The sequence below is a fragment of the Magnolia sinica genome, chromosome 7, assembly GCF_029962835.1.
Source record: "Magnolia sinica isolate HGM2019 chromosome 7, MsV1, whole genome shotgun sequence".
Lineage (NCBI taxonomy): Eukaryota > Viridiplantae > Streptophyta > Magnoliopsida > Magnoliales > Magnoliaceae > Magnolia > Magnolia sinica.
The window spans coordinates 5012093-5036852 of NC_080579.1; the positions used below are offsets into that span (position 1 = coordinate 5012093).

The following is a 24760-nucleotide window of genomic DNA, read 5'->3' on the forward strand; positions in this document are numbered from 1 at the left end:
TGGTTCATGTTTAGAACCATCTTTGTGGGCCGAGATGTTTTAATTGGACCATTGACTGGGCATGAAATTCAATCTTGCCTTGGACTTAGGTTCTATCACATGTGAGGTCCACTTCCAAACTTCTTTCATTGAATTTCTTCCAATGACATGCTTGGGGCCTAACTATGTCATGCCCAACGTAGAACTGGACGGAATCTAACTGTTTACTTCTGCTTTCGTTTGGCCTAATTTCCTTTGTCCATCCATGCTAGGAATGTACGTGTGCCTCGTCCTACATCATAGGTCCTATCAAAATAAAGGGTGGACATCTCTCTTACAAATAATTCCTTCAGTTGTATGGTCCACCTTAATCACATGTCAACCTGATTTTTTATCCCTAAAATCAACATGTGTTTATACATCTAATTGTCAAAATGGATCTCACCTACACATATTAGTGGTTACCATGAAAAAGCAAGGATAGGTGCTTAGGATTTTTTATTTTTTATTTATATATATAAAAAGAGATTGTGTAAGTCCTGAGATGGTGAGCTATGGTCCACCCAATGGATGACTTACAAACTATTGATCAAATTAACGTCCCTTCCAATACAAATGACCTCCAGTAAATGAATAAATGTGGCTGATTTTTACCAGAAGAAATGTTGGAATGTATCTTTTGGATGGATGGTAATCTGCGGTCCAATAATTAATTATCCAACTAATGACAGATATCTCCCACCTTTAATTATTTTCAAGTCCGGCTGATTTGGTCCTTCCCCGGCCCGGACGGATTTTTTAAAGTAGCCCACTGTATCATATACGTGAAATCCAATCAGCTTCGAGCAAGTTCGAGGGAATAGGTGTTATATAGTGCGACACGTACCACAGGCGAGATCGATCGGAGGAAAGAAGAAAGCTAGGATTACCATGCATTCCAAACATACAGAAAAATTCCAGCGAGCAAAGGTCGAAGAAGAGAGTGTTTTCGACAGCAGTAATACAAAGACGTAAAATCTTTTGTATTTTACTTTTGCATTACACTAAAATTCAGTTTAGAGAAGAGGAATGGCAGAAGAGGTTAGTAATAAGCAGGTTCTTTTTCGAGATTTCGTAACGGGATTTCCGAAGTAATCCGATATGGTATTGAGTACCGGCACGATACAGTTGAAGGTGCCGGTAGGATCGAAGGCCATCCTCGTAAAGAATCTCTACCTTTCTTGCGATCCCTACATGCGTGTACGGATGGCCAAGGACGGTCCTGATGAATTTTCTCCTTACATTCTAGGTCGGTAATTTCTTTTATTATCTTTTTACTATTATTAGTTTTGGTTTCTTTCTGTTAGATTCGAGGGGGCGTGGATTTCCTGCGAAAGCCTTTTGCAGGAAGTTACCGCAATGGGAACCTAGGTGGAGTTCACTGTAATGTTTGTGAGAAATCCACACCGTCCATCCGTTTTGTGAGTTCATTTTAGATTTTAGATACGAGGATAAAAATGAGTAGGATCCGATACTCAAGTGAGCCGAAAACGTGAGAATTGAACGTCCACAGTTGAAATATTCGTGGGGCCACAAGTTTTGAATCATGCTAATATGTTTGTTTTCTGTTAATCCCAGTAAGAATGACGTTATGAACGGTATGGATGCATGTAAACATCACTGTCCACCCGTGAAGGTTTTAACGGTAGTAATTTTCCAGTAACCACTTTTTCCTTTAGTACGGTACACTTGAGTCTTTAGATCCTACTTTCTTTTGATCTAATAATGAAAAATGAGCTCAAAAAATGGATGGACGGGGTAGATTTCTCACAAACATCACGGTGGGCCCCACCTAGGTTTCCAGCGCAGTAACTTTCTTTCACAGGAAATCCGCGTCCGATTCGAGGGGATCTCAGGGATCTTATCTTCTCCTCTTGAATAGGGAATAAAGGGGCGTTTGGCACACTTGTGAGATCCGGACCGTCCATTATCAGGTCCCATCGTGATCGTGGCCCTCGCCTAAAATTTGGTGGGTATGCTCATGAAACGGGTTGGTGCGCACTGTGGATCGATCTTTCCGTGGCACGGGGCCACATGACGAACAGCTTAGATTTCAAACACATGTATCACGTGGTATTTTGACTCTACTGGCCTTGGAAACGGATTGGCTACTCCCCTGCCACCAGCCCTGGTGGTTGGTGCTCTGTGGGCTCCACCATGATGTATGTGTTTCATCTAATTTTACAGGTAATTTTAAGGCCCTCACCCAAAAATGACAGGGATATAAATCTCAGGTGGACCACACCACATGAAAAAAAGAAAAATAGTGACAGGATATCCACCATTAAAATCCTCCTATGGCTTACTGTGCTGTTTATTTAACATCCAATCTGTTAATTAGGTCATACAGATGAAGGGAAAACACGGAGATCACCTTAATCCAAAACTTTTATAGCCTCCAAAAAGGTTTTAATGGTCCCGTTCATTCAACACTATTTCTTGAAACGTGGTCCAATTGAGATTAAAATATATCTACTCTTGGTCTAATACCATAAAATGATCCACAAAAAAAAAAAAAATACTAACGGCATGTATGAAACACATACATCATGGTGGGTATCACATAGCACCGACCATCATAGTAGCCAATCCGTTTATACTGGAAGTGGATTGGCTTGTATACCACACACGCCAGCTGGTGTAGGTACGTGTCATGCGAAGACCGCTTACGGTCATCGAGCTCCAAGTTGTATGAACGGTTCAAAGGAGATCAAAGTTACATGGCCCCACACAATGTATTTATTATATCCACACCGTTCATCTATATTTTGAGATCATTTTAAAGCATCATCCAAAAAATAAATCATTTCCAAAGATCAATTGGACCACACCACATACAGCTGCGGGGATAATGATTTTCACCATTAAAAAATTCACAGGCCCATCATAACGTTTATTTTAAATCCAATATGTTCATAAGGTCACAAAGACTTGGATGAAGAGGAACACAAATTTCATATTGATTCAAAACTTACGTGACTCCTAAAAGGGTTTCAATGGTAGACATTCAATCTTCCACTGCTTTTTTCAGTGTGATTCACTTGAAAGTTAGATTTATCTTAGTTTTCTTACCAAGCTTTAATATGAGCTTGCCAAATGGATGAACGGTTTGGATATAACACATACCTCAGGATTTTACCAACAGAACTTACTGACGTCAATACAACGCCAGCAATATACCAATCCCCTTCCTTTCCGCCAGCCTTGTGGTACGGTACGGTCAAATTCCCAAGGAAGCGGATTGACTGATGTACCTCACAGCTATGTGTTGGCGTCAGACCTTGGGTCCCATCATGATGATGTATGTATTATATCCAAACCATCAATCCATTTGACAAGCTCGTCATAAGGCTTTTCACAAAAATAAGACAAATTCAAATATTAACTGGACCACAATGCAAAACATAGCGGGGGATTGAACATCTACCATTAAAATCATCTTGGGAATCACATTAGTTTTGGATCAATACGAAATTTGTTTTTCCTCTTCATCTAGGTATTTATGACCTTATGAACAGATTGGATGGAGAATAAATGTTATGTGGGCCATACAAACATTTTAACGGTGAGAATTATTGTACTGCTATTTGTGATGTGGTCCACATTAGCTTTGGATATAACTCATTTTTGGTCTCATAATCTAAAATGATCTAGCCAAATGGATGAACAGAGTGGATATAAATTTTTTCATTTTTTTATTTTTTTAAAAAAAACTAGTACCACGCACGTCATAATTCGTCTACCTCGGAAAGAAATGGGTTTTTTTTTTTTTTTTAAGAAAATAAATTTTTTTTTAAAAAAACTTTAATATTTATCTTTACCAATATTTTACATTTTGTTGGCTGGTTTTAGCCACTAATAATTTTAATTAATCTGAAATTACTTCTTTAACCTGACGGCCAGTAATGAGCGGCTGAGGTGAGACACCCTCATATCTTCTTGAAATCTTGTGGAGGATATAGTTTCTTGGATGGAACAAAGTACCCCTCCACTGATTTATTATTATTTTATTTATTTATTTATATTTTTTTAAGAAAGAGAGTTTGTAGAAGTGGTGTCCATGTTTTAGAGGTCCTGGCTGTGGAGGTAGTGGGCCCCACTGTGGCCCAGAAATCTCCTTGGGCAGTCCTAATCCTTCAATCACGAACTGTCCATGCACGTGAAGAGAAAGAAAGAGCAAGTTTGCATTCATCGGAGAAAAATGCTAAGGATTAGGTGGCTGTAATTTTAGATATTTACGGTGCAAGCATGTCCTTGGTGGGGTCCATCAGATCAATGGATTGGATCATGAAACAAGGGGCTCTGCTTTTACAGACGCAATGCTGGAGGTTTGGATTAAAAACATCCTGACTGGACTTGATATCTAGCTGGGTCGGTGGACTCAAAACTCCACTGGACTTGACTCAGTGTATAATAATTAAATTATTAAGTATATTAGACTAATAAATGATATTAAAGTAGTATATGTTATGGGTAAGATTAAGCTGACGTGATGTATGAGACACTTAGTAAAAAGACCATTAGAACAGATTATCTGAATTACCATAGGGCTAAAAGAGATGAGCTGAGCAAAGAGACCCGACAACCGAGCTAAAACAGTTAAACCTGGTTTGAAAATAAGACTTATTAACAGACCTACAGATCTCGACTATAAGCACCAACCTCAACCTTACAAATCTCATGTAGTCCAGAGAGCTCTGTAGATTCAGAATAGTTATTCCCTGAGGAAGATGTGATTGACCTCATCACGTCCCTCCCTGCATCAGCTATGTTCTTTTATTAACTATCTATCTGCAGGTCACAGATCAAAGGGTCAGGATTGTCCCATTGAAGAGATCTTTGGGGCCTTTTCCATCCATTGTTGAATCCATTAATTTATGGTTTGAATCATGCAACCATGGGCTCTTGTATAAACTGATAACCTAAAGAGAATATGCATATACCAACGTCGACCCTGATTTAATTTTGTCCCCTGCATCTAATGCTGACTCTTTACAGATGCAACTCACTCCCTTCACTTGAGCCATACATCAATCACTTACTGGTTGTTCACTTTCCTGTGGAATCTGTCACACACCCAAAGTCTTATTTATACGTTCACCCTTAGCGAGCCAAGAACTATAATTAAGATGATCCTTATGGCTGTTTAGATGCAGGTAGAGCCATCTATCACATGCTATGTTGCATGGACAGCTTATGTGCAATTTGGCTCCCTTCTGCACAAGAAAGAAAAAAAATAAGGACATGTACAGCAGCCAATAAAACTGTTACTTGGTGATAATTCATACTCTGCTAAACTGGTTAGATAGACTACGTCTACACATGCTAAAAGTCTCATTTGGTGCATGTTAGAATATAATGTTTTGCGCATATGTATTACATGTGCTACATATTCTAGATGTACGGCTATCCATATTCAAGCACCCGCATGTGTCGCTATCAATCTTCAAATGCATCAATATATCACATGAAAGATGCATAAAGTTCAAAAAAAATAAAAAAACAACCTTCCATTATTTTATGAAAAAACTAATCTATATCCTCATTAAAAAAAATAAAAAATGGGTGCTTTGCTTTTCTTTATATAGAAAGAGTTGTATGTGGTAATTGCTTTCTTGCAAAGATGACAGATTTAAGCATGAAACTCTCAATCTTATTATAGTGTTTAAAAATAAGGTCTAGTATGAGAAATGAAGTTGGGAAGTCATTTTACTTTCTTTTCTATGTTATTATATAGTATGAACTTTTTTGAAGCTAAAAAAACTCATTGACTATTGACACTATTTCATGCCAACTTGGACAAACCTAATTAAAATTTGAATTTTAAAACATTTTTCTTCTTATTTTTAAGTCTTGAAGTTGCATTTGTTAATTTCTCATTATTGTGCAGCCTATTACCGGCTTTGGAGTGGCTAAAGTTTTAAAATGAGGACATCCGGACTTCAAGGAAGACGACTTGATTTGGGGGAAGACTGGATGGGAAGAGTTCACTCTTATATCAGCGCCTGAGACCTTGCTTAAAATTAAATATACTGATGTACCTCTTTCTTATTATACTAGTATTCTCAGTAAGTTGTTTTTCTTATTTTTTTTATTACAAAAAATTAAAAAACAAGAGCACAAAGAAACCCTAGGTTTCTTTAAAAAATTTCTGCACAAGATAGAAGAGAGACCAAAAAGAGAATATACATACAAGAGCAGAGTTTTGTACAACCTACATCTGCATTTGTTAATAGGTTCTACTCATATCTCATTTTACAATTTCTTATTGTTCATCCAGGCTCTATCTTCGATTGGCCATCAGCATGAAAATCAATCCCACTCGAGCCATACTACCTGTTTGATTAAAGGACATTTCACTTGTTAGAAGTGAGGCCATTGTTATATTTTTCTAGCTGCCCATTTATGAACCATCATTTGTTTAAGGATATGTCCAGTTAGAGCAAGTTTGGGCTATGGCCCTACAACAATGGACCTGCCCTATGAATAGAATGAAGCATGTTGACGTATGTAGTTTAGCCCAAGGATCCTACCAATAATTTCATGAAAGGGGTAAGATATGTAGAGATGAGAGAGAGAGAGAGAGGATGTTGGGAGGCTCATCACCGCTTTGTAGTGTTGTTGCCCGCTCGACTTTCAGATTTGCCTCAGTTTTAGACCCAGGTCTTAACATGAAGCAACACAATAAATGTACAGAGTGCATGCGACCTGTCATCATGGTGGGCCCCACATAGCCTTTGTTACATACGCTCCATGAACACTACATGTCTATGCGAGTGACACACAAGAAAGCATGAGCCAATGCCAATAAATTAGAAGTGAAAGAAGGTAAATGCCCTCAATTAAAAGGCAACATGCATCCATTTTCCTTTTAAAATAAATTTTTTATGCCCCTTCCTATGATGGATTGGTAAAATGGGCCACTGAGCTATAGTCCAATTGATATGCTGCTTTTAGCTACCTGAACCATTTGTGTAAGGCACTAAATCCAAAGGCCCCACAAGTAAAATTATGAAGTGTCTTGGTTTAACCATCAGATGGAGTTCAATCAATCCACTTTAGCCCATTTGTGTGATAACCACATTCATTTCAGATAATGGATTAGCATTCTCATTTCCATTTATGGAAATGTTTAACACCTCACCTAACTACATTGGTTGATCTGCAGGTATGCCTGGTCTTACAGCTTATGTTGGATTTTATGAGGTCTGCACTCCTAAGAAAGGTGAATACATCTCTGTGTCAGCAGCTTCCGGTGCCGTGGGTCAGCTAGTCGGACAATTCGCAAAGTTGATGGGCTGCTATGTTGTTGGAAGCGCTGGTTCTAGTGAAAAGGTTAGTCGCTAGCAATGACAAGTGTCATTTTCATACTGTTAAGTGAAAGATATATCACCACACAACGTATTAGTTCATAGGAGCATAAGATCTAGTTAAAACAAGTATTATATAATCCTGGACTAGAGGCTTTACACAATTTGCTGGGGTTTTCAGTTTCTAAGAGTAGGCTCTTGGTTCAGTGATCTCCAGACAATTCATCAGTTGCAAGCATAGTTTTGTAACTCGCTGAATCAACTCAACTCAACAAGGTTTCAAGTGGGGTCTCTAAGAAACTTTTCACTAGCTTGACTCACTCCAAACTCAACAAGACTCATAGGATCAGCTTGATAATTCGGCCTACTCGAAATGACTCAGTGTGACTCGAACCAAGTCAAATATCCCAGTCAGGGGCTTTTGGTGATAAAGAAAGATAGCCAACGAGAACCAAACCTGCATCAGTGCTATGTAAGTGTAGCATGTTACCAGCATTCCCCAAGCAAAGTTGTATTTTTTAGATAATTTTATACATTATGATTTTAAAGATTTATTCACATTACTTCAATTCTTGAACTACATATTATAATATTGAGTCGAGTCGATTTAAGACTTCTTTGAGTCTTCAAGTCGAGTTTTGGGCATTTGAACTATGGTTGCAACAATCCATGGATGGACCATGTCAAATATCTCTCCCAGATTGGAAGATTCTAGCACCAATCCTAGTCTTTTTTCAGTTGCATGTGGATTGTTGCTGTATGCCTCTTCTCAAACATTATGTTGAGGCCATATTTGAATGTTTGGGTGGTTTTATTGAGGAGGTTCTCAGATCATGGTTCATCCGCATTGGGGCCCATTATACCAACAGTCAGGAGATATCTAGTAGTTCCCAGTAATATAGATATGTTGGCTTGCAGTCCTAAGGTGCAAACTTCTAGAAAGCGAAGAGTTTCTGTTATCACTTGTACTAGAAAATATTTTCTAATATCATTTTGTGGGCTCAGGTTGATTTATTGAAGCGTAAGTTTGGGTTTGACAATGCTTTCAACTATAAGGAAGAACCTGACTTGAACGTGGCTTTAAAAAGGTAAGTATCTCTGTTAGTGTTAGCATATAAGAATCTCAAACACCATCGATTTAGTTTCCTTCAAAAACATCATTGTTTGTTCAGCGACAAGCCCCTACACATGGCTAAACACACACACCAACCACATTGGCTTGGTCATGCAATGTAAATGACATGGCCCATTAATCAGGTTGGCCCACCTGAGAGGCAGGCAACACTGGTTGAAGATGCTTTCGAAAAACCAGCCAAAATCCAACATACTACTTGTGTGTTGTCCACCTGATGATTGGATAAGCTGATTATTCAGATAGATCATCTACTCAAACAGATGCATTGCCCAGTTGCCCCTCAAGAGGCATCTGCATGTGAATGTGGGCTTTGCAAAGCTCTGCACTCTCTGGGTGGCAATTTCAATTTTCAAAACAAAGAAAAATGGCATCTGGGTCATGCTTAAGGACCTGACATGTTCTGTCTCCTAGTTTGTAAAAATGTTTGGAATCTATTGTTAGGTATTTTCCCGAGGGCATCGACATCTACTTTGAAAACGTGGGCGGTTCGATGCTTGATGCAGTATTATTGAACATGAGGCACCATGGTCGCATTGCGGTGTGTGGTATGATCTCTCAGTACAACCTTGAGAAACCTGAAGGTGTGCACAACTTGCTCTACCTCATCACAAAGCGCATCCAGATGAAAGGGTTCGAGGTGGTCGACCACTAATCATCATATCCTCAATTTCTCGAGGTAACCCGACAATATATCAAAGAAGGGGAGATTGTTTACGTGGAAGACACAGTCGAAGGTCTCAAGAGTGCTCCGGCAGCCTTAATAGGACTCTTCACTGGACGCAATGTCAGGAAACAGGTAGTTGTAGTTTCCCATGAGTGATTTTGAGGCACATTGAAGTAGAAAGGACATAAAAATGAACTTAAATTAGTCATAGAATTGTCCATGATTGGATTTTAAACATGCATGGTACTTTTAAGTTCTCCTATTTCGAGCAATGTTTTATGTATCAGTGTGTCACTATGTATCACATCCTTGGAATATGAAAATATCGTGGAAAATATCACAGGTACTACCTAATAATATCTACCCCTATCTTGAATTTTTTAAAATTTAGAATTCTTAAATGTTGAGAGTTGGGTTGAGTCTTCGATTCAACCTGCACTGGCTAAACATCGGGCTAGGTCTATGCCATAGATCTTGCTTTCTTCTACAAATCAAAAGGACAAAAAAAATAATTATATATATATATATATATATATATATATATATATATATATATATATATATCAAATTGGTTCATGTTTAGAACCATCTTTGTGGGCCGAGAAGTTTAATTGGACCATTGACTGGGCATGAAATTCAATCTTGGCCTGGACTTAAGTTCTATTACATGTGATCAGGTCCACTTCCGAACTTCTTTTATTGTAAAAATGTACTGTGGACTTATATGCTTCAACATTCCCAGCTTCAAGAGAACTTACCTCAGGAGTTTTGGTTCCTATATTGATCAGTCTCACATTCGCATTTCCCATCATGCAGCTCAGCCCTCTCATTACTACCACAAGTAGGCCTTCAAGAAGAGAGGCCGCTATTATTGCAAGGCAAGGATCACAGAATCAAGGCAATAGACAGTATTTATGCTTGTACAAGTCCCACTGTGGAAGTGATCCTGACCATTTCTCATCGAGAACTAATCACCTAGGACAATGCACAACTTGTTGTGTAATGTTGATAATTTTTCCAGCATATACCATTTGTGCAAGACATCAGTGCCATGAAAACTTTAGGTGGCCCATTTATACTGGGGAATCAGTTGGGTGGTTTATAGCACGCCCTGTTTTGGGCATTATCAAATCCAAATTCGATGCAAATACAACAATTTTGGGCTATCACTGGGTTTGGATTTGAATCATCCCATAGGGCATACTATGATGTCTATGTGATGTCGACTCCATCCATCAGTTGGTGCCAGATCCCAAAAATGGTGCAAATCCAAAACTAAAGTGGGCCACATATGGGAATGCCATTATCAAAACCTTCTTGTGGCAGACCAAAGTTTTGGGAGTTATGGATCAAGCTAATGTTATTTGCATTCATCGTGGTGGAATGAATACACCTTATTAAGGGGTACTCATTTGGCACCATGGATTTGGAGGGATTTGAGGGGATTTTAAATCCCCTCAAAGAGGGGGTTTGAAATCCACGATGAGAGCTTGGATTAGACCTAAAATCCTTTTAATAGTTGCATGTGTAAGATGTGTCACCATACTATTATTCTATTAGGCACATGGCCAACTAATGATATCCAAAAGCAATTAAATTATTGATTGCATCACTATAATTACTTTAATATATTGATCAACATCATCCAAACATTGACTATGTAAATCAATGGCTAAAAATTGTTGGTTACTCACTCGGACATGATCTTGTGCTTGTGGCCCATCCAAGACCTGGAATTTCATTATTTTTGGAAAAAAGCATATATTTCAGGGGGCTTATTACAATCATTGTGTCAAACATTACATACGTCACTTATTAGATATATTAAAGTTGATTTAGTAATTAAATTCAAACCCCTGTAAATATACCATGCATTGCTACTTTTGGATTAAAGTTGATTCCCAATCCAGGGTGCCAAACACAATAGGATGATTTCAAATCCGGGGTGTTTCAAATCTTGGGGGTTCCAAATCTATGCTCCCAAACAGGCCCTAAGGGATTGGATGGCATATGATATCATGCTAGCCTCAATATGGTTCAAGTGTATCTCTATCCCTTTATATTATGTGGTGTGGCCCACTTGAGTTATGGATGTCTGAGTTTTGAAATCATGTTCTGACATGAGCTGGCACAACAAATGTTTAGAGTAGACATGTACATCATGTAGGCATCACGGTGAACCCCAAGGAGCCTTTTGTTCTTGTGTTATTGCAATTCTCTGCAACAAGTGTTGTAAGAAATTGTGTCCCATGGATTTGGAGGGCATTTATTTTGAGGACATGGCTTTCATTCCCCCTCCTCTCATGTTTCTGCTCTACGGCCTGTCCACGCGACACATAAGCATGAGTTCCATCTCTTTTTAGTTAATCATAATTATGTATTAGAGATAATAGCCATGACTTTCAATGATATTTTTTAATCACTGCCAATAGTTCTATTACATAATTATGATTAACTAAAATGAGGTAAATTCCCCCCCCCCCCCCCAAAAAAAAAAAAAAGAATTTAAATCCATAGGTTTCAATAATCTCGGCATCAAAGCCAGCTCTGGCAAATCACATGCTTTAAGAGTACTTTACAAAAACCTATAAAAGAATATGAATCCAGAACCTCATTTACATAGCAACAGAAATCAAGGAGACGAAACAGAGTGGAGATCTCAAATAGCCTGCCTGCCTATACAATGGGTTGTAGGAGATGCCTTTCAGTACAAGTTCCAGCTCTAACAGCATCCTTGTGGACTTTAAAACCACTAAGGAACAATAAGATGGACCAAAAATCAAGTTAAAGAATTATTCATTGAAAACTCATCCGCTCTATATAAAACGCAAGCTCAAATGCAATTATCAGGTGACCTTGAGCTTTCACTTGTGGCCATCAAATAAGAACTTGAAATACAATGGCCTGCAATCCAATTAAAAACATTAGCTCACTATAAGCTGAAAAAAGAAGCCACGTTATATTCATTATTGTTATGCTGGCTGTTGAAGCTAGGTCCTCTCGTCTAAGGCTCAGATTTTGTGTCATTCCATAGTTATGGAAATCGAATCATGAGGCTACTAATGAAGCAACAACTAGCAGGTACCATAGAGAAGCAGCTATAAGCTAAAGAGTCTTGACTAAAAAGATTGTCATACATAGTTGAAGGAAAAAAACGAAAAGAAAAAAGAAGACACGTCTAACAAAATGGTTATTATCATCTTCTTTAATAACCAATATGATGTGGAGCGGGTTGCAGACACTTTTATGGCAAAGATGGACCAGAGTAGACCTGATTGGAGGGGGAAATGATCCAGACTGTCGAAACTTTAAATCAGTCATATCTCACAAATTGGGATGAATTTTTCCACTATGATATTGGGGTAGGAGAACCTACTTAAGCCAACCAACCCGCTGGCCAGATTTGTGAGATTTCATCATATCAACGGTCAAAAGTTGCATTTATTTTCATTTTTACTATAAATAGTAAGTTTTAGTTGGAGTATAATTTTTTATCCTTTCAGATGTAGAAGTCGTGCCCAACATGAAAAGGGGTTAGAAAAGTTAGGAGAATGATGTGGTTGGGCGAAATTAGACACTTACTATTTTTAGTTGAAAATCATAAAGTCTAGTAGGAATAGAGGTAGTCTATTACTATTTATAATAAGTCACGTTTTCAGAGTGTTTGAGTTAGAATGTAAGTCTAAAACTTCATCCTAAGTTTGAATTCCTTATTTAAAAAGTTTTAATTTCATTTTTTGTTATCAATCAAATTATTTTGAATTTATTAAGAATTATACCTACTTTTATCCCTCATGGATTCGTGGAAGCTCTGTGAGGAGTCCAGACAGCTCCGTGGATTTAGAGTAGTTATCCCCTGAGGAATACAATGATCAACCTCATCACATCCTTCCCTACGCCAAGTGGTATTGGAGCGAGGACTCCCTTTGAGCTAATGACAGCTAACGACGGAATGGACCAAAATCATATGGATGATTATCCAATGATTCATTATCTATCAGAAAAAATAGAATATTTCCACTGAGAGAATCAGTTGATGATGCATACATTAGTGGTGCACCCTTTAGAGTGTACCAGAGGAGGAAGTGTCGTCAACAAAATACCAGAGCGAGGGAGTTAATGTGGATGGACATCGGGTCCATCAAACCCATTTTTTGACATGCTACAAGTACAAGGGTGGCATGACCGCCGATAAGGAGGATTTCACATCCTGTCACGAGGGTGTTTTAGTTTTAAGCTTTTTTTTTTTTGTTATTTTACTTATTTTCTGGGGCTTTAATACACTTTTTATTTTTATTTTTCGTCTTTTTGTTATTTTTCTTATTTTCAGGGACTTTAGTGTACCTTTAATTTTTTTCATATCTTATATATACATTTTGAGAAACTCTATTTCATTATTATTGAATTAATAGAAATTCATATCTTTTCTTTCTCTTTTATCAAGATATTAGGGTTTCGGGATTGGCCGTTGGGTGTTGAAGATTTCACTCCGGTTTTAGGTTTCACTCTTCCTAGATCTTCGAGGTGCAGGTAGAGGTAAGAACTCTACCTTCTTTTTTTTAATGACAAAAGACCCGTCGTTTTTTCATCTCAAACCCTTTCTTCTTCATCCCATTCGTTCTTCTGAACATTCCCTTTGATTTAAACGTAAAAGAGGAATGACTAGTCGGTAGAATTAGATCCAAGCTTGACCATGGATTGACTTATGCTAGATTTGAGATATCCTCATATCCCTAAATTCTCTCTTTTTACTGTTTATGTGATTTTATACAAAGAGGCATAATCTTGACGAAATGATCTCATCTCTATGTTCAAATTTACATAATCCATTTGATTAGAAAGCAGTTGGTTGATTAGTTTATTTATTTTAATCATGTCATTCTAATTATATATACATATAGGGTTAGGCCATCACATGTCCTTGCATTAGTTGACCATGTAAGTTGCAGGTAACCTTCGACCGTATTGCGCATGTGTTAATTCCGCTTCGAGCCCAAGGCGACACTCAACCGCACGTGATCATTGTACGAGATAACCTCATTTTTTGTAAAGGGCTTTCAGAGAAAAATTGCAAGGTTATCCCATATGAGTCGAGTTCCAACAATGAGAATGTCGATGACATCGTTGCCTGTTAACCAGTCCATGTGAAAAATAGACTAGGTCGCGTTGAAAAAGACTATCAAGGTAATGTCAAGCTTCTCAATTTTAATGGCTTATTTGTATAGAAGACTTCCTTATTTGGTTAGCCGAAGTAGAGCGGTATTTTAATTATATGGACGTGCCAAAAGAAAAGAATGTGAAGTTGGTTGCGTTTAAATTGAAATCTGGTACTTCTGCATAGTGGGAACAATGACAACTCTCACGTGCCTGATAGAACAAGGCACCCATCTGATATGGTTGCGGATGAGATGTTCACTCCCCAAGTATAGGATTGTGATGTAGTAATAAACTCGGTGAGATCGAGGTCGAATCCCAAGAGACTGAAACCTGTACATAGTCTGAAACTAAGTAGAACTAGAACTAGATTAAGATGAAATCTAAATCGTATATAATTGAGGGAATAATGATGAAATATTTATCTAAAACTTAGAAAATTTAGAGAAAGAAAACTAGGGTACCAAGGATCCACTTGTAGCAATTGGGAAGTTACCTTGTATTGATTCAGGGACACAATTGGAATTAGAGTCTTATCTTATCCAGTTGGTAAGAAGAGATTTGTCGGATCTCTGAACTTTTCATGGATCTAATCATCACTAGATAAGATTGGTGAAGATTTGGAAGTGATTCGGTCACCTAACCATGCCCAGGAGACGATGGCAAACAACAGCAATTTCTCAATCTCACAGCCAATCATAAGAGAATTGTGAAGGTTAGGAAAGATTCCATCACTCTACCATGCCCATGAGACAATGGAGAACAACAGGTCTTACTAATTTCACAATCTCAATAATGGAAAGAACATACTTAAAGCTATCGCAAATCTATTGTAATTTAAGTCACAACAAACCATTAAAAACTAAAAGTATACCTTAATAATCAAACTAGAATCCATAAGGTTCAACAAGACATGAATCAAAACAAAGCAACCATCCTAATCATGCTACAAGCTTCACCTCTTAGCCCTAGCTAAGAGGCTTAGCCCATGGAGAGGCTAAGGTCTAATGGTGAGGCAAAGGTCTTTCAAAGACATAAAGAAAACAAAAACTAAAAAACAAGAAGGAAGAAGATCTTGGCCAGCCCTCTCTCTTTTTCTCACACTTTCAACTATGCATCCACGGCAGATCCTAGATCAGATGGTCTTTACGTTCTCTCTCTCTTCCTTTTTATAAGAAGCAGGAAGGCGGTGGAGAATTTTCGCACCAACCCCAGCGAGAACGCACAATCTTCTTGCGTTTGGATAAGATCTTAGCACAACGAAGATCCGGCTGCATGATCCATTCCATTCATTAAGTTCCTCTTGCAATCCTGACCTTAGAAAGTGTGGTATGGATAATCCCTGTGATGGCCCGCGGGATCTTCCTTATTACCGTTTATCTTATGCTCGAACATGTGGAAGCAATTCTTGGCTCTTCTTTACAGGATTTTCATCTAGGTCTTGCTCATACGGACCGTTAGAACCTTCTGGACGGTCCTAATCGAGCTTATGGGTCAAGATGGTCGCCCATAAGGTTTCGTCCGCAAGTCAGATTGCGAAACAGAGCCTTCACAATGATCTTTCGCAGTGGTTGTTGGGGTCATGATCGATACAAGCGGATAAATCCATTCTATTCATTAGACTCCTCATAAAAAAATAATTCGGGAGTGAATTGTTTTTGCTCGGATTAGGTGTAGCCCACAGAACTTTTCATTCTACCGTCCATTCTATGTTTGGTTGCGATAAACATGTGTGTGTGTGTGTGCATGGGAACAGATGGGGACCTTGGAGAGGGTCTTGGCCATCCTACAGAGTGAATGAACGGTCCCGATCATCCATTTGATCAATTTAGTGGGCTACAATGCATCACAACGTCCGGTCGTGCGAAGCTTTACGCAGGGGCTGCACTGATGCTTGGTGGGGCCCACTTTCTTCGGCGTCTAAGAAATCCGCTCCGTCCATTGAATGACCCTCGAAAAACCGTTCATAGTTGATCAATTTTGGATCAAAACCGTGGTTGTCCATAGTGTGATCCCAGACGCTGTCCGCACGATGCTCGGAGAGCTCGTTTTGGAAGAAAATCAGGTCAAAGACCCTTGGCTTGCTTTGGGTGGTCCGGTGCACCAAGAGTGCACTTGTCCACTGTGCAATTTCAGCTGCTAGTGAGGCCCATTGTGATGTACATGAGAAATCTGCGCCGTCCATCCGCTTTTTCACCTCATTTAAGGCGTTGAGTCCAAAACTGAAGTGTATCCAGAGATCAAGTGGGCCCTACTTAAGGATTTAAGGGGCTTATCTGTCTGTTGGGCCACTTCTACAGGGATTCGATGGCTCAAATTTGATATGTACGGTTCATTTATAGTCCTCAGGCTATGTATGAAGTTTAGAGTTGAAAAGATGGTGGAAACCCTGTGATCTTTTATTCTGGCAGACTTTCAGGTCACTTGAGCTTCAGTTTCTCGATTTTCTCGGATCACTGACATGTAAATCCATCGATCTTGGTCCCCTGGAGTCTGTCCATTGCATTGGTGACATTAAAGCATTAAATTTATGCTTTTACACCCTGTTTTACTCCAAGCTCGTAAATACACCTTGCATCACAAACATGATTAAATTGGGCCATTAAACAGTACCATGTTCATAAATCCAGGCAATAACTAAGGTTTGGTATGTAATATTTGACACTCAATATGGACGCATTCTTTGATCATGATTCCTTTCCAGTAATTATGAGCAGGTTTGTTCTAACAATACCATAATTGCTAGTAGGGGAATCAGACTATCACATATTACACTAAAAAATTCTAGCAGTTGGTAAGGTAGATTAATTTATCAGAAACCAAATTGCAGAAGGTAACAAAGTTTATAGGTGGTTTATAATAGACAATTTGGGATCGAGTTCAGATGCACCCGATTGGGACCGTGAATGAAATGATTCAGTTGGAGGGTAGGGCAGAAACGCAGCACGCAAGAGTCTCTACTTAACCTTATACTTTGACTCAGGCCCCCATGATGGGTCCCATGCAGGATTCAGTGCTGACCAAAGAAGAGGAATTAGTAGAAAAGCATCCTCAACATCCTACAACCGTAAACCATGAAATGGGAGTGGTCCATCTAGGCCTCAATGTGAAGCGGCCACAACAGCGGGTTCAAGCAAGATTTCAAATCCTTATAGTCAACCGAGGTCGGACCATTATTACCATTGTAGCCAACCAGGCCATTTATTAAACACCTGCCCTCAATGACCCGCAACCCAATTGGCCATTAACGAAGGGGATACTAAAGGTGAGACAACGGAAAAAGACCATGGATTTGATGAGGATGAACAAGCCATTGAAAAAGGAGCTGATGATAAATAATACTTGGCCAAGGATTATGGCAAATCCTTAGTCATAAGGCCACTCTAAGGAAAGAGTTGCAACCGCAGCGACATAATATATTCTGCACGCGATGTGCCGTTAATGACAAGGTCTATGATGTAATTAATCATAGATAGTGGCTGTAGCAAAAATATCATTTCAAATGTGATAGTGAATAAGTTGTGGCTACCTATTACAAAGCATCTTACCCTTTACTCGATTAGCTGGATTAAAAAAAGGAGAATGAGACCAAGGTAACTGTTGAGGGTCAAATATTGCATATCAGACCCCATTTATTACCTGGATTTATGAGCATGACTCTGTTTAACGGCTTGGTTTAACTGTGTATGTGATGCAAGGTGTAATTACGAACTGAGACTAAGAAAGGGTGTTTAAAGCTGGGATTTAACGCTCTGATGACACCAAGGCAAAGGACGGACCCCAGGGGACCAAGATCATCGAATTTACACACCGGAGATCCGTGAAAATCAAGTAACTGAAGTTCAAGTGGCCCAAAATTGGTTCATAATGAAAGATCACAGGATTCCCACTATCCGTTCAGGTCAAAACTCTATACAGGGCCTGAGGACTCTAAATGAACCGTACATGTCGAAATTCATCCGTCGGATCATCGCGGGAGCAGCCCAACGGACAGATCAGCTACCAAAATAATGATATGGGGCCCACCTGACATCTTGATATGCTTCACTTTTGGTCTCACCCCTTTTATGGAAGTACTAAAGATGATGGACGGATTGGATGTTACATATACATCACGATGGACCCCACAGGGCCAGTGCGTGTACACCATGTACACGGCACTGGCCGTGCACCGAACCACGCTACGCGGGTCAGCAGCGCTGACCCGCATCTCCTTTTCAAATACGGCGGTGGCCGTTTCACGCGGCGAGACGGACGGACGGCTTTGCGGATGCTAGTGGGCCCCACACATCATTCCAGTGAATGATCCAGGCCGTCCATCTTGTAGAGGGCCATGAGTTCTTCAAACCCATGCTAAACTTTTGGACCCATGCAAGCACACGTGCACGATACAGAGGCCATAAGTGGACTGCCCTGCAACGTTCAAATTGATGTTTGGGTGATTTCTTCTCTGATTCCGCGTCAAAGGACGGCAAAGACCACTCTTTCCCGACCGAAATTTCGAGAGGAATCTGGTGGATGGCTTGGATTTCTCATTTGAAGCTTATTGTGGACCCCACCATTGTCACAGCGTAAAGAATACGCAAGCGCTGTTTACGCAGTCCGGAAAAACTCGGATTTTCCGAGCTATTGTGTATCCATAGAGAGGGTCGGATGGCCAATCCGAACCGTCCAAACACTACAAAGCTGGGTCTTCAACCTCACCATGGAGTCAGATTCCAAGGTGAGGAGGTTCGCTATTCCAGAAATCACTCCAAAAATCACGCTGTTTGCGGTTTCGCTGCGAAAGAGGAGTGCGTGACTCCTTGTTCTCTTCTAACTTTCGCACCGACTCCAGCATGCACCCACGGCCATCTCTGTTGTCTATAAAAGAAGAAGAGAGAAACAAAGAAAGGGGATTCGGAGAGAACTATCGTGAAGTTTTTGAGACAGGGGGAGAGCTAGGCAGGGGAGAGCTAGGCAGAGGAAAAAGGAGGAGAGCACTGGAGCATTTGCTGCTGCTGTGCATGGAAGGAGCGCTCGTTTTTTTTTTTGGTTTTTGACAAAGGAAGAAAACGGGAAGAAAAAGGGGTGCTCGGTCTTGGGTTTTCTCTTCTTCCTTCTTATTCTTTTCTTTTCCCTTTTATTTTTTTATTTTGTTGTTTTTGTTAGCCCAGTCATGTGTGGCTAAACCTCTTAGCTAGGGCTAAGAGGTGAAGCTTGTAGCCTGATGGGAGAGATGTTGCTGGTGCCCTTTGATTAAGATTGAAGAGATTATTTTTGACTTAATTTTATGGGAATATTTTTAGTTGTTAATGGCATGTTGTGACTGAAATTACAATGGGCTTGCAATGGCTTTGAATATTCCTTTCCTCTTTTTATATTTATGAAGTCAGGAAGCCCTGTTGTTTGCTTTGTCTCCTGGGCATGGTAGGATGACAATACCTTCCTGACCTTCACGGCATGTTGATTGATTGATAATTAGATTAATTCTGTTGTTTGCTTTGTCTCCTGGGCATGGTCTGGTGATGGAATCCATTCTAATTCATACACCTTTCATCTCTTGAAACCTATATCAATGGCAGTTCAGTAAATTTTCATAATTTGTGATCCTGGCATACGATCTCCCTGATCTCTACGAGTGGATCCTCTGAATCCCTAGTTTTCCTTCCTTTGAATTACTTAAGTTTTAGATAATTATTCCACAAATTATTCCCTAAGTTTTACTTGATTTAGATCGCATCTTAGTCTAGTTCTAGTTCTACTTGATTTCAGATAACGTACAGGTATCAGTCCCTGTGGATTCGACCTCGGTCTTACCGAGTTTATTACTACATCACAACCCTATACTTGGGGAGTGAACAGTAACCAAACAATGCACTGTCTCATTTTCAAATGGTAGGAATTATAAAGATTAAATACTTTATAACATGGTTGACATGGAAGCATGTCTTATATTGCTCAGTTGACCATGGCAATTGGACAATGATACGACCCACCGAGGACAAGATAATGTCTACATCTTTGTCAAGGACAGTCGAAAGATGATCATTGCCCCTATAACACCATAGAACCACCTCGAAGCTTTTAAAGTGGAGGGGAGCTCCCTCCTAATCATTTAAGATTTCGTGGAGGAATTTAAGAAAACTAACGAGGTGTATGCCATAGTGGTAAATGACAAGGAATCAGAGCCTTTAGATATTTCATCAAGTATAAAGCAATTACTGAACAAATTAAAAAAAATATGGCCCAAACGAGTTACCTGATAGATTCCCCCCCCGGGATGTCCAACATCACATAAACTCATCCTAAAGGCTAGCTTGCCCAACTTCCCTCACAATCGGATGAGTCCAAAAGAGCGTAAGATACTTCAAGGGTAGGTGGATGGATTGATCTGTAAGAGTCTTTTAGGAGAGAGCATGAGCACATGCACCATGCTAGCTTTATTAACACTAAAGAAAGATGGGAGTTAGCGCATGTGTGTAAATAGCTAGGCAATTAAGAAGATTACCATTAAATATTAGTTCCCGATATCACAGTTGGACAACATGCTTGATATGTTAGAAGGTGCCAAGGTGTTATCTAAACTAGATTTGAGGAGCGGGTGCCATCAGATTCGTATCCGACCTGATGATAAGTGGAAAACAACATTCAAGACCAATGAAGGGTTATATGAGTGGCTGGTCATGCTTTTTGATCTATATGTGTAGAATTTTAGTAATATAATCGCACCCATTACGGATTGCATGAAAAAAATGGACGTTTTAGTGGACCGATGAGGCTGAAATCAAGCATCGATTATCCACAAAATCAGTTTTGCTTCTTCCCAATTTTGACAAGTTGTTTAAGGTTGAGTATGATACCTCATATGTTAGAATCAGACGAGTTTTATCATAGGAAGGCAGGCGTGTAGCCTTTTATGGCGAGAAGTTCAGTGAAGCCCAAAAGAAATTGTCGATATATGAGCTTGAGTTGTATGTAGTGGTTCAAGTTATGCGACATTGACGGTATTATCCAATTGAGAGAGAGTTTGTTCTCCACTAACCATCAAGCCTTAAAGTTTATTAATAATCAAGCTAACATGAATCATGCGCAAGCTACATGGGTCACATTTTTGTAGGAATTCACGTTTGTTCTGAAGCATAAGTCAGGGCAGCAGAATAAGGTAGCTGATATACTTAACTGTCGCGCATCACTTCTAGTTACGAGGTTGTTGACTACAACTGTCTTAAGGAGTTATATTCCAAGGATGAGGACTTCAAGGATACATTGATGAGGTGTTAAGAGGGTTATTCCAGTGACTTACATATCCAATATAGTTTTGTCTTCAAAGGGAATCAACTTTGCATCCCCAAAGTTATCTTAAGGAGTAAATTATCCAAGAGCTATATGGAGGTATCCTTGGTGGATACCTTGGGTGAGATAAGACGCGGGTTCTTGTTGAGGAACAATATTAATGGTTGCAAGACGTGAGTAAAGTGGTTTAGCGTTGTCATATTTGTCAAACCTTTAAGGGGTGGTCTCAGAATATGGGCCTTACACCGTGTTACCTGTGCCTGATGGTCATTGGGAGGACTTATATATGGACTCTGTTCTTGGCCTCCCATGAACACAGCGGGGTATGGATTCGGTGTTCGTGGCAGTAGATTGTTTCTCAAAGATGATGCACTTTATCCCTTGTAAGAAGACCTTCGATACAATACACATAGCGAATATATTCTTTAGAGAGGTCGTGTGGCTATACGGGGTTCCTAACACCATTACTTCTGACCGTGATACAAAGTTCATTAGCCACTTCTAGTAGACTATATGGAATCAATTCGGTACGTGACTTCAGTTCAGTAGTGCCAAATCTCAACCGGAGTTGTCATTTAACAATATGGTAAATTGCTCGACAAGGAAGTCTCCGTTCCAAATCGTTTCTGGTCGAGTGCCCCGCCACACACTTGACTTGGTCCCTTTGCCCAAGCTCTTACGTATGAGCATTGTACCAAAGCATATGACAGACTAAATTATGGGTATTCATACGGATGTGTAAGCCAAGTTGTAAGCTTCCAATAACAAGTACAAGGAGCAAGCCGGCAAGCTTCGGTGGCAAAAAGTGTTCAAGGTGGGTGACAATGTTATGGTTCATGTACGTGAGATATTTTCGACTGGGACCTACAAGAAGTTGAAAAATAAGAAGATTGGACTAGTAGAGATCCTTTAAAAGATCAATAACAACACTTACGTTGTTGAGCTCTTGGATGACATGGAGATCTCTTGTACTTTCAATGTTGCGTACCTGAATGATTATCATGAACCGAAACTGGACGAGAACTCGAAGTCAAGTTCTTTTAAAGTTGAGGGGATTAATGTAGAGCAGTTCACAGACACTTTAATGGAAAGATAGACCAGAGAAGACCCGATTGGAGGCAAAAATGGTATGGACCATCAAAACCTTACATTGGTCGTATCTTGCAAACTGGGATGAGTTTTTCAATATGTTATATATGATTTTGGGGTAGGAGAACCTACTTAAGCCAACCAACTTTGCTACACCAGGTTCCACATGCCGGATTTGTGAGATTCCATCAGATCGACGATCAATAGTCTCATTTATTTTCATTTTTACTATAAATAGTAAGTTTTAATTAGAGTATAACTTTTAATCCTTTAAGTTGTAAAAGTCGTGCCTAACATGAAAAGGGCTTAGAAAAGTTAGGAGAATAATGTGGTTGGGACAAATTATAGTATTGTTGGATGAAAACCATGAATTCTAGTAAGAATAAAGGTCATCAATAAATAGTAAGTTTACTATTTATAGTAAGTCTTGTTTTTAGGGTGTTTGAGTTGGAATTTAAGTCTAAAACTCCATCCCAAGTTTGAGTTCCTTTTTTAAAGGGTTGTAAATTATTATTTTTTAAATTAAATTATTTCAAATTTATTTGGAATTATTCTTACTTTTATCCCTTGTGGATTGGAGGAAGCTTTGTGAGGAGTCCAGAGAACTCTGTGGATTCGGAGTAGTTATCCCTTGAGAAAGATGGTGATCGACCTCATCACGTCCCTCCTTGAGCTAGAATAAGCCCTACCTTATATCATAAGGCACTTACCTATCACTGTTATAGTAAGATCGAGTCATTGGTGGAATGCGTTAATGCTAACCATTAATGAATGACGCATGAGACTATGGGCAAATAGTATACACCTTCTCACCGACAACATAATGGGCTATGAGAGACAACCACCCCCTCACTGACAACCTATATCTCCTCTCAACAACAATCTATAGGCTATGAGAGGCCAGTAAGCCAGGTGGGACCCATTTTTTCCTTATAAATTCACCACACTTGCTAGCTAATAAAAAAAAAGGAGAGGAACCGAGAAGTGATCAGAGAGTGAAAGCTAGAGATTTTCCCAAGTTTGTTAGTGTCAGTCCATTAGCAATTCCCACAATGGTTATTTATCGAAGTAACTTAAATGAAGAGTATGGGTGTTATCGAGGACGTCTGTCACGCCCCAAACTCGGAAATCGGGCTCACAAATTTTTCGATCGCCGAATCTGGTGCCAATGTAGTACCCCATTCTCGGCTCCCAGCATCCATATGCCAGATTCCGATCCTGGGATCATACAAATTTTTCCAACTTACATTTAACTCGTAATAAGCATAACCCTAAGTTTACTCAAATCACAAAGGCAACATCATCATCACATATTCACTAATATAAACATTTGAATACAGTGCTGAAAGGGAAATACATATGACAAAATCAAAGCTCCAGAGGTCCGCTGCATGCTCCAAGCTTAACGCTGCTGCAACCTAACGCCATCTGCACGCATCTATCATGCATAAGCTTATGGAAAGCTTAATGGGTGGTGAAAGTGTGTGCACAAGGTTAGTGCCAAGTAAGCAATATCAGAGTAATCAGAGTAAGCGAAAATACTGACAAGCTCATAAATCATACAATATCAGAAATGCTGGGAAGTTCATAAATTATACGATATCAGAGTAATGCGAAAACATGCTAACAGACCCATAAAAACCATCAGCCTACCAAGCTATGCGATGCAAAAATATAATAAACCAATATCTTATACTGATGAAGCAATGTAGATTAGCCATGCAATGCAGAGATAGTAAGTCAAATACTATGTGCTGAGGATACAATGCAATATACGATGCGAATGAAATGACCAAGCTGGAGTGTGAAGTGGGGATGATAGTACGTAGTATCGCAGGCTACGGGGTCCATCACAAGAGACTTCTATCCAAACCAGTTCCATACCTAAATTTGGATAGTCAGACTCAATGTGGTAAACTCTTGATCTTAGGTTAGTCGCGTGCCCAACCGAAATCCTGGTCATGCGAAGGTACACAATAATTAGTTGCGCACCACTAGCTCGAGTGGATAGTAAATGAAATGAATGTATGAGTATGCAACTCCTACTCAATAAGTCTACATATCAGTACGGTTCCTCTCTGAAAAATCACCAGGATTTATTACACTCCAAACCAG

At 39.4% G+C, this 24760-nt stretch overlaps 1 pseudogene; it reads left to right on the forward strand.

The window, feature by feature from the left end:
• The first annotated feature begins 593 nt into the window (after nucleotides 1–593).
• LOC131250911 (2-alkenal reductase (NADP(+)-dependent)-like) lies at nucleotides 594–9486 on the forward strand (annotated as a pseudogene).
• Nucleotides 9487–24760: the final 15274 nt, after the last annotated feature.